Raw genomic sequence first — 12791 nt, 5'->3', positions numbered from 1 at the left:
GTGGTGGCCTCGAGAATACATTGACACACTTTTATACAGTACTAGCTAAACACACCTCTTTTCTGACTCGATGATTGATAGTCGTCGCGTCATCACTTGAGGACAAAGGACTTTACGCGGGAACATGAGTAGAAGGAGGGGCTGTTTTCAATACGGGCTTTCGAGTCGATTGGCTGCTTCGCCTTCTTTGTAAAACCAAAATTGGTTAGAAGGCTTACTTCTTTGATTTTTCGTTTTAACTTTCGACATTATCCTGAATACCTGTATTTTCTTTCTTTTAAAACGGCGGGTGAAGTTTGATTTGTGCCTGCAGGCTGCAGCGCCGCCACGCTCCGAATGGTAATTGCAAGATTATTGTCAGTATTTTAGACCCCCCAAAAATTCACAAATCATGTTTTCAGGGGAGCTGATGTCTCATCTAGGGAAGCCATGGCTCCCCTAGCTCCCCCATGGTTCGCACCCTGCCATTACTATAGTAAGACATGTATTCAAGCTGTGCTGAAGACTAAGACAGGGAGGGAGAGGAGAGTGCCTGTACTTGGCTTTGACTTGCAAATTTACTAACAAAGGAAACAACAACAATGGTGAATGTTGCCTTATTATGGGAATGTAGTCTTTCATCAAATGGCTGAGAATTGTCTTTCATTCTTTCAAAGCCCTGATCTAAGATTTGGTTAGGGTGTTACCAGAATGTTTCATAGGACATTGATTGAAAAGTATCCCATCGATTTTTACAAGTTATGGCTTATTTTGAAGGTATGAACCTGTAGTTTCATATAATAAAAAAAAAAAAAAAATTGAAAATCCCCAGAAAGTCCCCAGAAAGGGGGGGGGGGGTGAAAATCGCCCAGACTCCAGAGGATATGAACTTGTGATCAGAGATGGGCAGGTCAGACGCAGTACAGATTTGGGGCGTAACACCAGAGCAGCACACTTAAGTCCAAAATGTGTCCTTTGGAATGGGTAGGGAAATCAACATATTGTTGAAATCCACAGCTGTCCAGAGAAGATGTGTGCTCCTTGGTAGTAGAATTGTTTACAATCTACATCAGGTACAGGGCCCCGTTCCCCGTACCTGGATAACTGAGTTAGCCGGATAACTTTCGGTTAAGTCTGACTTAAGCCGGACTTTCCGGCTCCCCGTACCTGGATTGTCCAAATCACCATGACAACAGATCCAAAAGTTTGAGCCTGGTCGAAAGCAGGGTTTAAATTCAAGTTAGCCGGATGAAGCACAGCCACGCCCCCGCAAAGAAAGTGACAGCGCGTTTCCTGAAATTATTCCCACAGTCTAGGATCTGCTTTATACCATTCTGAATTACGTTTTTGTGCTCCATTCTTCCAGAGGGGGCTTTTGAAATGTAAAATAGACCCAAAATGCTGATACTAAATTCACTTTGTCCTAAATAATGCACGTTATATATACCGTGGCGCTCGCTCGGTGCGATGTACACATTATGTGGTTATTCTAACAACGCGCAGCATTGCAAATGTGAATCCCGCGGGGATATTTTTAATGATTGAAACCTATCGCTCGTTTGGCTCTGATTCCTTTCATATTCTCCGCTGTGGATGTTTAATGGAGCGCCTGGATTGTGTTTCATTCAAGCATAAAATTGAAGTGTCTATGCGTGGATTGTGGATCTTGTCTCGTTCATTAATGTATAAACAATGAATTTATCCCATCTGGCACAGTGGCTCAGTGGTAGTGCTCAATCCTGTCAACCCAGCGACCGGTGTTCGAAACCCTGTGTTTCCAATATAATTTTTTGGAATATAATATTAATGATTATACGCCAAAGTAGCCTAGTTTCAAGTTAAAATATTATAAATCTACATGCATTGAGGATGTCATTCTTTATATAGCTCTCAACGTGCACCAAATTGAATTATTCCTACATCGCAAAAAGAAGGGGAAGACTAGGATTCGAACCCCGGTCGTCTGCGTGAAAGTCAAAAGAAGAACCCGTTACACCACAGTGGAGATAAGTAAAAGATCGACTATACATCAATCAATGGGAAGAGAGCCGTATCGTTATTTTGTATAACAGTTTAACTAATTATTTTCGCTAGCAAGATCTCATTTGATTATTCAATCCAGCAGGCAAGTTTAAAGAAATATAATCTGATTGATTGAGGTAATGAGGGACTTAAAATTAGCCTATAGATAACGCATTTAACTTGTCGGCGAGGCGATTGAGCCGTACTGCAATATGTTACTAAAGTTTTAAATCAATTAATCAATCAATGCCGCTAGAGAATCAGGATCTCTGCTCTCGACACTTGCTGCCTTCTCGGCTGAGGCGGGCACGCGCACTTATCCTGGGTCTCAAGTCTGGCTTGAGTTAACGAGACTGAATCCACCTTCGAGGAACAGGAAAATCCCGGCTTCAAACATCGGGTTAACTGAATCTGGATAATGACATCTTGATCGACTTAGTTGAACCAGGTACGGGGAACGGGGCCCAGGTCTACATCAACAAGGTACAGGTCTACATCAACAAGGTACAGGTCTACATCAACAACTAACTAACTAACTAACTAACTAACTAACTAACTAACTAACTAACTAACTAACTAACTAACTAACTAACTAACTAACTAACTAACTAACTAACTAACTAACTAACTAACTAACTAACTAACTAACTAACTAACTAACTAACTAACTAACTAACTAACTAACTAACTAACTAACTAACTAACTAACTAACTAACTAACTAACTAACTAACTAACTAACTAACTAACTCCACATCAACAACTAACTAACTAACTAACTCCACATCAACAATGAACTCACCCTAAACCCAACATCAACAACTAACTAACTAACTCTACATCAACAACTAACTAACTACCCAAAAACCTTTTAACCAGTTATTCTGCTATTAAAAGGGACATTATGGATCTTTTGTGTGTGTATATAACTTCAATGGAACATGGTTTATTTATTTATTGATTTACTTTCTATACAAAGACACTTGGTTCAATCTAATTATATATTTTCCAGCACCTCTTTCTTCCCTTGTATTAAACATGTTTTTAGTGTTGTAGCAACACGTTGTATTTGAATGATTTCCTTCCCTGCCTGGCCGCACACAGGAGGAAACAACGTGTACAGGCTGGGTACAGTAGACAGCAGTGTGCCTGGTTCCTGGCCCGTTTCATAGAGATACCAGACAAAATAAATTATTCATAAGACGAGTTTGACCACTTTCCATGTTGCCACAACATTCCAGTGGCTCAAGTTCACCCACGGCTTTTTATCTCTTCCCTGTTTAACTGAAGCAGAGTATGTATGGGGGAGGACGTCCATCTCTCAGATCAATAAATACATTTAGAAAATGTTAAATGTAAGTGTATATAAACTCCTCAAAAAAAGTTCGGAAACGTTATTTTGGACGATTATTCCTCCCCTTTAATAATACCAATTGGTATTGTATTTTATATCTTTGGAAAGGCTGATTAGTCACCTTTACAACGAGGTACAAGTTGTAAGGATTGTGCATTCATGGAATGAGCAACACAGCTAACCGTGTGGGTAGCGGCCAAAAGACATTTGCCAAAATCCCCTGCAATATTCTTCTGTTGGTATTCACTCTCGTTTTGAGTTGCTTGGTGGATTGGATGATTGCACTCTCCCACAGTAATAAGGAAAAAACAACAAGTCATATGATTGACAGGAACTGGCTTGAGCTGGGTAGTCGTTTTTTGAAATTCCAAAACCCATTGAAAGCCGTGGGTCTCCTCTCCTCATATGACTACAAACAAAATGGCGGCGCACATTTCCTAGCGTTGATATTCGCCAGTTTCTGAATAGATTTCCAAAACTCATATTTCACTAATAACACTTTAACCTATTGGTAAACAAACGTATTGCTGAAAATATACACGTTGACTGCTGTTTTGACAGGGTTAGGGTCTTTACTCTTGGCTATATTTGGGAAAAAAACATTAATTCATACAGTCTGTAGAGATGGATTTATGGCGTGATGTCATTTGCGGTCCCCCACCAGACCGCTCAGGCTTAGAGGGTGATTTGCATGCATGTAAATTACATTGTCATAGTCAAACAATGGGAGAATGGACATTTGGACTAGGGAGTGTTTAGTAGGGGTGGGAATCACCAGAGATTAATATTGCGTTATAATGCGATTTATTACCTTTTTTCAACTGCAAAGTAAAACTTTGTCAACATGTTTTATCTAATCAAATAAAGTTCAGTCTGTTCATCTCACTTCAATAATTTTTATTGCAGAACATGGTATTTTCTCAAGCAGACAGATGTAAACACTGTAATCTGTGTTGCATGTACCTGACAAACTGAACTGTTTGTATTACAGTCATATTCCAACTTAACTGAATGCACATGTGTGTGTGGGTGTGGAGTGTGGACTACTGTACTATTACAGGTATTGAAATGAACAATGCAACTTCCTTATACCTTATAATTATAAATAATTAAATATCGATACTTGGCGTCCCTGTATTGATACAGTATCGCCACGCAAAGTATTGCGATACTACTACGTATCGATTTTGTCGCCCACCCCTAGCGTTTAGCAGAGTGAGTAAAGCAGGAGAGATTCCTGCACAAGAAGCCAAGTCTTTTTTTTTTATTTATTTTTTTAATATGTAACACATGCTGAGAAAAATTATGTGTAGTATCTAAGAGGTGAAAGGATAACTTTTGTTTTAGATGTGTTCAAAACTAGGTTAAGACTAGAGAAGGCAGCCTGTATACTATTGAAGCTGTCTTGAAGAGAGCACAGAACAGCATTAGGAGAAGGTCCAACTGAGTATAAAACTGTCATCTGCATACAAATTAATCTTTGAATTTTCTACTATACTAACAATGTTATTTATGTATAGAGAGAACAATGTGGGGCCAAGAATGGAGCCTTGGGGTACACCTTTAGTGGCTACGACAAGTGGTGTTCTGATTTAACACACTGGGTTCTACCAGACAAATTGTTGGAGAACCAGGCTAAGGAATGGTAGTTAACACCAATGTTACCAAGTCTGTCTCTGAGAATCCAGTGGTCAACTGTATCAAATGTTTTTGCAAGATCAATAAGAATTGCTGCACAATGTTGTTTGGAATCAATAGTGGTAATGATGCCATTGAGAACATCAACCCTTGTGTGGTGTTCTGGGCCGTTTTTAAATCTTTAATAACGGAAATTATACAATTCATATTTTATTTTAACCTGAGACTCATTGGCCATTGCACATTTTTACTGAAGAACATTTTCATTGACAAACGAGATGTCAAAGGAAATATCAGCCATCATGGTGAAGCTGATGTCTACCAGTACAGAACAGCCACAACCCCTCACCCCTCCCAACCCTCCCACCACCGAGCGAGGATGCAGCCCCCGTGCCCCCTCCTCGCCCAACCCACCCACCACCGAGCCCCCACCACCCAGCGAGGATGCAGCCGAGAGAGGCCTTCTAGCCCCCCGTGCCCCCTCCTCGCCCAACCCACCCACCACCGAGCCCCCACCACCCAGCGAGGATGCAGCCGAGAGAGGCCTTCAAGCCCCCCATGCCCCCTCCTCCCCCAGCATCTCACACCGTCAGCCCACCACCCTGAAAAAGGACACTGAGGTTGCTATCCATATAGACTCCAATGGCAAGTTCATTCAAGAACAAAAACGTTCCCCCAAAACAAGAGTGTCAAAAATCTGGTGCCCCACAACAGAGGATGCACTCCAAATCCTTTCGCACCCTGAGTTTGGCACACCAGGCCATATTCTCATCCACACTGGCACCAACAACCTGCGGGAGGAACAGGAAAAGGTTGGTAGTCTGGTCACCAGAAGAGCAGAGAAAGCAGCTGTGACCTTCCCAGACTCACGCATCACCATCTCCACCTTGCTACCCCACAGAGACATTCACCTCAAGACCATCAATAGGGTGAACGCTGACATCACCAGAGGATGTGCCTCACTCCCAAATGTACACGTTGCACATCATATATCCATAACGCCTGAGCACCTGTACGACCACTCCCACTTAAAAAAGCAGGCAGTGGGCATGTTTACCAAAACACTGAAGGATGTGGCACTGGGCCGTCAAATCTCACACCAGCCAGAGGAGGAGCCAAATTTATTTTATTTTATTTTTTATTTTATTTTTTTCCACAGCGACTATGGATATAGTCTATTTGCCATCCCATAGAGCCCCATTGTGAACCCGGAAATGTCTGAACCACCAAAGTTTTATGATGGATATGGATAGTACGGATCCCCAGCACTCAGAAACTGCCGGATGCTAAGTTGTAAATGTTGGGCAACTTTTTGTATTTGCATAATTAGCCTCCATTTGCATAATCGCCTAAATGGACAAATCTCAGAAACTACTTGATCAATTTCAACAATGTTGGAGTTGTTTTGGGGGTTATTCGGGATACTGAATCCATTTATGATACTTAAGAGAAGAAAAAAAGTTTCAAAATTGCTATATTTACTGGAATTTACCATATTTTGGTGCCATTTTTTATGAATTGTCTGTTTATAAATGTTTCAGAAGATGCAGAATTTATAGATAATTTTCATGGAATGTTCAATTGTAAACAGAATGATAATAATAATAATAACTTTAATTTGTAGAGCGCCTAATGGGGTACTCTAGGCGCTTATGCTTGGTTACTGGGGTAACTGCTGCAGGTGAGCTCTGCCATGAGTCCACGTGGCAGCGGAGCAGTTTGCTGCCACAACTAGAAACTATTCTATTGGATTTTTGTATGTGACTGTTACCTTATAAAATGTCCTCAGAACCCCAGTTCCTAGCCTTGACTGAGACTTCAGTGTGCTAATCATTAACGCAACACTTCCAAGTGAGTAGTGGCTAATTTGCACCATGATCTCATTCCTACTGTGGCAACGAGCAACTGCAGCTGCAGAAAATACAGACCCCTGATTTTCAAGGATTGTTGTTGTGCAAGTAAGTTGAGAAAATAGAAACAGATACACAAACTGTGGTTTTATTACTATCCAATAACAAACACTGAATATAATATGATCACAAGCTGTAGTAAGCCAGCTCTTAGGGTTAACGTTAGCCATCTGACAGTAACTAATGTTAATGCATAGTTAGCTATGTTAGCAATGTATGTCATGATATGAATGTGTGATTATAACCCGTTATTACCTAGCCTCGCATCACCAGGCTCTATCCCTCGTCACACAGAGAAGCATCAAGTTTGATTCTAAGTATACATATGGTACTTTTGCTCTCCTTAATGTAGAATTGTGTGATAGAATATCTGAGGCACTGAGGCAGAGAAAGAGACCCAAAAGGTAATGCAAATACCAGTCAAGTTCATGTAGGATACCAATAACATGGGAAATACATGTTTTCATTAGAATAGTGAACAGCCCGTCTGAAATGTACATCCTGGCAATGTATCCAGAGTGTGTAGAGATGGAGGATACAAATAGTGCATTCTTCTCTTGTTAATTTCAGATTGACATGTCAAGGAAGAAATGCCTATTCGAGCCCTGTGACGGCAAGGACAATGACTTCAAGACATCTGGACCAAAAGGCATTACAGCTTTGCTTCAGAGGAGTGAAGAGCTTGACGATTCAGCTACAACTGAGACTTTATCGAACATCATTGCTACCCATGGTGTGTCTGCCTCTGTAGTTTGTCACAAATCATGTTATAGCTCATATACCTAAGTCTAGAAATGCAACCAAACGCAAGCTGCAGCTCAGCTAGGGAAACGTATGTCTCGTTCTCATGCCTTTGAGTTTTCTAAACAATGTCTGTTTTGTGGTATCTTTTGCGAACCCAAAGACACCAAACACCCTGATAGATGGAAGCCAGTGAAACAATGCCGGACTGTTGAGAGAGACCAGGAAAGTCATCCTTCAAAAACATTTGTCAGAGTTACATGATATATATGTAGCCAACTCCGGGCACCTCTCTGCAGTAAGCAGATACTTGTGTGACTTTTATGGTGATGCTGTAGCTGTCATGAGGGTGGAAGGGTGCCAGACTATTATTGATGAGTTGTTATGAAGAGCTGGCTACAATCCAGGAACAAAGATACAATGGTAAACCACCATCCATATCTTCCTCATTCCTGGTTGTGTCTGTGTGAAATCTCTCCCCAAACAGGTTCAAATGTTCTCGAGGTCATGTCCTACAAATTATCCTCTATACAGTCTGCCCCATTGTTCTGACCAGGATTATTACGTTCCTTTTGGCCTCCTTGCTGAGTCTGACGTGGACAAGAAACCCATCTATAGGCCTAGTTATCAAATTATTGGTTTGCAATGGTTTTGCACCTTGTGGGTAAATAAAAACCCAGTTTTCATCTACAACTCCTGTTTCCTCATTGTCTCACTGCTTGGTCCCTAACAAGGAGAAATGGGCATTCTAAACACTCTGTGCAAGGCCTCTATTAGGCAGTAAATTGTTCTTTGTTTTCACAATGTGTGCCCTCTATCGTATCGAGATACATATTCCATGTGTATGGAATAACACTTGCCTTTAACATTCACTTTAAACACTTTTTAACACTACACCATATTGTATCTATTTATTAGTAAAAGATTTGCACTACCTCTCTAACTCATCTTTGCAGTTGTTTGCATTGTGTACTTGTACTGCATATTTTGTATAGTGTTTGGTCTTTATTCTTTTTACTTTTTTACTGTCTGAAGCACAATCTCAGGGGGCTCATACAGAACCAAGCATTGCACTGCAATGTCATGTACCTTATATGTGACAAATAAGCTGGTCAGGAAGGCCAGTAACATGGTGGGAGTGGAGCTAGACTCTTCCTCTGTCAGAGAGGAAGAGCCTTGCTAAGCTCCACGCCATCATGGACAACCCCTCCCACACGCTATACACAGACTTGGCTGATAGAAGGAGCATGTTCAGTGTTAGACTAGATGCAACACTGAACGGCACAGGAAGTCCTTAATTCCAACAGCCATCAGAGTATACAATGCATCACTGTGCCTCACTGCCTCACCACAGAGTGACAGTACAAACTCTGGTAATCTTCCTGGACTTTTGACTTCTTATTTTTACATATACACTTAAACATTTGTATATTTTAGAATGTATATATCTTAGAATGTATATCCCGGACTGTATTTTTATTGTTATTTGTGATTTTTTACTACCTAAACTTTACGCAACATAGGGGAGGAGCAAACATAGCAGCCTTCTAAACTCTAATTTGAAAATTACCTTGAAGAAAAGGTTTTCTGCCAGTGAAGTTTTGTCAGATATTTGATGGTGAAAGTGACATAGGAGAGAATGTGTCTGAGACCCTGATTATGAGGCGTCCTCCTCTGATGAGAATGAGACCCTTAGTGCAGATGCTCCTGTTGTCTCTCAACCACAAGCAGACACGTTACTTTCCAAAAACGGAAAGTTATCATGGTCCCACTCCCCACTTGAACAACATAATATATATTATGTATGTATAATTGGGTGGGTGGGGGGGAGTAGGGGTAATGTTTTATTTAAATGGTTATTTAGGTAATCAACAAAGTAACATGAAGCACCTGAAACATACATTTGGGTAACACTTTTCATTATGATCATTTTCTGGAGGTTTAAACTGCTGGGGTCAAAATGTCCCCAAGGATAAAGAGTGTAAAGTCAATTTGAGGATAACAGGAGGGTTAACAAAACCATTTCAAATCATTTTAGCCCTGCTAGATAGAGGTAGCAAATAACTCTAAGGATGGCAATAATAATAATAAACGTTATTCGTACAACTTCCATACACGAATTGCAGCCCAAAGTGCTTCACAGCAGAAAATACACTAGAATACATCAAATGAGCATAAAATAGACAGAATAAATGCAATGCAGAAAATAAAAAGAAGTAGATGATTGTAGTGTTCTTGGGGGCATGTACTGTAGTTGACAAGAAAATTGCCAATATACTGTAGCTTGGTCTGGTTCCATTTAGGGCTTTGTACATAAGGAGGCGGACCTTCAAATCAATTCTAAATGTTACCGGAAGCCAGTGCAGGGTAGCTAACACTGGACTAATGTCCTCTCTCCTCTTGGTTCTAGTTACAGTAATAGCCTAGCTGAGAGTTGAATAAGCTGAAGTATTTTCTTCAGTCGGCTTGGAATAAAGTCATGGATCCGTTTTTCAGCATCCTTTTGATTTATAAATGGTTGTACTTTAGCTTTGTTTCTAAGGTGGAAGAATTATGTTTTTGTCACCTTGTTAATGTGGGACTTAAAGCTTAAAGTAGACCTGAGTCTATGATACGCAAGACTTGTAAGCAAGGAGTAAGTTTCCCCATAATACTATTCAGCAGAATTTCTCTTGAAATTGAAATTTGGTAAATTCCAGTAAATATTGCAATTCCGAAACTCTTGAGTATCATAAATGGATTCAGCATCCTGAATAACCCCCAAAACCACTCCAACATTGTTGAAATTGATCAAGTAGTTTCCGAGATTTGTCCATTTAGGTGATTATACTAAATATAATAATAATTTGCTAATTATGCAAATAAAAAAAGTTGCCCAACATGTACAACTTAGCATCCGGCAGTTTCTAAGTGCTGGTGACCCATACTATCCATATCTATCATAAAAGTTTGGTGGTTCCAAAATGTCCGGGTTCATTGTGTTGGCAAATAGACTAATAGGGAATTTCTTTGTTTGTGAAATACTTGCTTTTTATATATTCTCATTATTGACATGGACTGCACTTTTTGACTAAGATTTAAGTAAACTTTATTGTAAAAAAAAAAAAAAAAAAAAAAAAAAAAGATACTTTTTTTATATTTATCTTTTTACATAAAATAAGTTGGGTCGCACCTAAATCGGCGGCAGGGTCGGTCGGCAACAGGAACCAAACAATTTGTTTAGGCCCCAGGAGCCAAAGACCTCCCAGGAGCCCCCACTACGCCTCAGACCCCACCAGGAGCCAGAGGACCTCCCAGGGACCCCCACTACGCCTCAGACCCCACCAGGAGCCAGAGGACCTCCCAGGAGCCCCCACTACGCCTCAGACCCCACCAGGAGCCAAAGACCTCCCAGGAGCCCCCACTACGCCTCAGACCCCACCAGGAGCCAGAGGACCTCCCAGGAGCCCCCACTACACCTCAGACCCCACCAGGAGCCAAAGACCTCCCAGGAGCCCCCACTACGCCTCAGACCCCACCAGGAGCCAGAGGACCTCCCAGGGACCCCCACTACGCCTCAGACCCCACCAGGAGCCAGAGGACCTCCCAGGAGCCCCCACTACGCCTCAGACCCCACCAGGAGCCAAAGACCTCCCAGGAGCCCCCACTACGCCTCAGACCCCACCAGGAGCCAGAGGACCTCCCAGGAGCCCCCACTACACCTCAGACCCCACCAGGAGCCAAAGACCTCCCAGGAGCCCCCACTACGCCTCAGACCCCACCAGGAGCCAGAGGACCTCCCAGGAGCCCCCACTACGCCTCAGACCCCACCAGGAGCCAAAGACCTCCCAGGAGCCCCCACTACGCCTCAGACCCCACCAGGAGCCAAAGACCTCCCAGGAGCCCCCACTACACCTCAGACCCCACCAGGAGCCAAAGACCTCCCAGGAGCCCCCACTACGCCCCAGACCCCACCAGGAGCCAAAGACCTCCCAGACAACACCTTGTCGTAGCCACTAAAGGTGTACCCCAAGGCTCCATTCTTGGCCCCACATTGTTCTCTCTATACATAAATAACATTGTTAGTATAGTAGAGAGAGAGACAACCTGAAGGACAGACAGACAGACAGACAGACAGACAGACAGACAGACAGACAGACAGACAGACAGACAGACAGACAGACAGACAGACAGACAGACAGACAGACAGACAGACAGACAGACAGACAGACAGACAGACAGACAGACAGACAGACAGACAGACAGACAGACAGACAGACAGACAACAGGACAGACTGTAGGACGGACAGACAGACAGACAGACAGACAGACAGACAGACAGACAGACAGACAGACAGACAGACAGACAGACAGACAGACAGACCCTACCTGTCTCTCAGCAGAGCCCTGGCGCGTGGCATGTCGTTGCCGTTAGTGGAGGCAGACCTGTGGCTGAACTGAAACAACAGTTGCTAATGGTTAACCTCACCCATGGGCAGGTCACGGTGGGCAGAGCTAAGTGTGTTACAGGAGGAGTCTCCTGCCACTCATCATTGTGAAATAGATCCACACAAGGCCTCAGACCTCCCTCTAGTGGTGAAGGGTAGTTACTACAGAATAAACAACAGGGATGCCTGTGTCTATATGTTATCTGACTTTATTCAATAATGAAAGGTAGAAAACATCTTTCAAAGGTTTATTCAAAAGTGCAATCAAGCAAGCAGACAGGAAAAGGATACGTTGCAAGGTGGTTCATTGCAACAGGGCAGAATCCACTTCTACATTCCGCAAGGAACAGGAAGAAGACACAAGCTCACAGGTCGGCAATAGGCGGCCCGCGGGCCGAAATTGGCCCGCCAGCAATCATATCTGGCCCCTCAGAATATATATATATATTTTTAAGTTTTTTTTCCATTTAAATGTTATTTTTATTTATATTTTTTTATATATCAGACCAACTAGGCTAGGCTATATGTTAGCTATAATGTCCAAATAGAGAAACTACCACCACCTAAATAATGCTTATTATACTTTGGTTTATCCATGTTGAGAGTGAATAACAGGTAGGCAGCGAGGTGCAATGTAGCGCTTGCTCAACATGAAAAAAGTCGGTGGACAGCGCCAGGGGCGTTTTTAGGGTTAGAAAACATTGGGGGCTTCAGCCGGGTT

The 12791-nt window shown here is 42.2% G+C and overlaps 1 protein-coding gene across 9 annotated transcripts in view; it reads right to left on the bottom strand.

Annotated features, from left to right (window-relative positions):
- Nucleotides 1-12063, bottom strand: part of LOC311238592 (globoside alpha-1,3-N-acetylgalactosaminyltransferase 1-like) — a 124905-nt gene extending 112842 nt beyond the window's left edge. For all 9 annotated transcript variants that reach the window (XM_084326704.1, XM_084326706.1, XM_084326708.1 and 6 more), the window contains exon 1: nt 12012-12063. The gene's annotated coding sequence lies outside the window, so the exon portion shown is untranslated. The remainder of the gene's footprint in view (nt 1-12011) is intronic.
- Nucleotides 12064-12791: the final 728 nt, after the last annotated feature.

The sequence above is a fragment of the Notolepis coatsorum genome (assembly GCF_963971535.1).
Source record: "Notolepis coatsorum genome assembly, chromosome: 12".
NCBI lineage: Eukaryota > Metazoa > Chordata > Actinopteri > Aulopiformes > Paralepididae > Notolepis > Notolepis coatsorum.
Note: the sequence above shows the minus strand (reverse complement) of the source record. Positions and strands in the feature narration are given on the sequence as shown.